This window comes from Mesitornis unicolor, unplaced genomic scaffold (genome assembly GCF_000695765.1).
Source record: "Mesitornis unicolor isolate BGI_N332 unplaced genomic scaffold, ASM69576v1 scaffold2085, whole genome shotgun sequence".
Taxonomy (NCBI): Eukaryota; Metazoa; Chordata; class Aves; order Mesitornithiformes; family Mesitornithidae; genus Mesitornis; species Mesitornis unicolor.
Window position 1 is genome coordinate 58,067 of NW_010185965.1, and position 995 is coordinate 59,061.

The following is a 995-nucleotide window of genomic DNA, read 5'->3' on the forward strand; positions in this document are numbered from 1 at the left end:
TTAAAGAGTGAATTAAGGATGGTGTTCAGATACTTTATTCTTAGGCTTGCCAGCAGAATTGCTGTTTATCATGAATGGAAAAGCAGCAAACACACAATTAAGGAGAATTTCAAACACAGTGGGGCTAATGAATGAGTGCCTGGTAATCAACGTGTGCTGCACTGAAAGGTGTTGTGACAGGTGACTACTAGTTTCTCTTAGATTTGATACAGCTGTCAGTATTGCAGAGCACGACATAGCATTTTAATGCAGCCAGGAGACAGAAGGGCTACTTGCGTTAGCTGTGAGAGTACTTGGATAGTCTGGAAACATATCCCAGTACAGTGCTCCTAATTGCATTGTAACTCTTCTGGCAGGTAAATTACTAAGTGCTGATATCAAACCTTTCTGATTGGTTGACTGTGTTCTCACAAAGGCTTATTCCATTCTCTCCCCTTCCTGCAAGCAAAAGTAACACCCTTCCTTCTGCTACTACACGTGCCTGTTGTTCTAAGCTCTTTGGTTCCATCAAAGATCCTAAATTGGTCTGATGTTTAACCCAAAATGAAGAACAGCTATTATATTCACCAGTTGCAAGAATGTTCAACCTAACTTGTAGCTGTGTGTTAGAAATATTCCTGATTTACACTGCATATAAGGATTGAAGAATAAGGATAAGGGTGAAGAAGACTGTTCCTAAATCAGGTGAGTGTGCTTATGCAATATCCTCGTTGCCCTGTATTTCACTTCATTGTTAGTGGGTCATTTTGTTGGCTTTTCAGGGTAGGTGGTATGCTGTAATTAAAAACATAGTCTGGACTTCACCTCCTTCTGCCTTGCAGCTCTCAAAGTAGATTTAACAAGAGTGGTAGCTTCTTTTACCCTCCTCTGGTGTGGGACCTATGGCTGCTAGACAACAAATAAAACAAACACATTTGCTTTGTTCATATGCATGACTTGGCTTCTATGAGGTGGGATTGTGTGGAGATTCAACTCTTTATAAACTTGGTGATTTG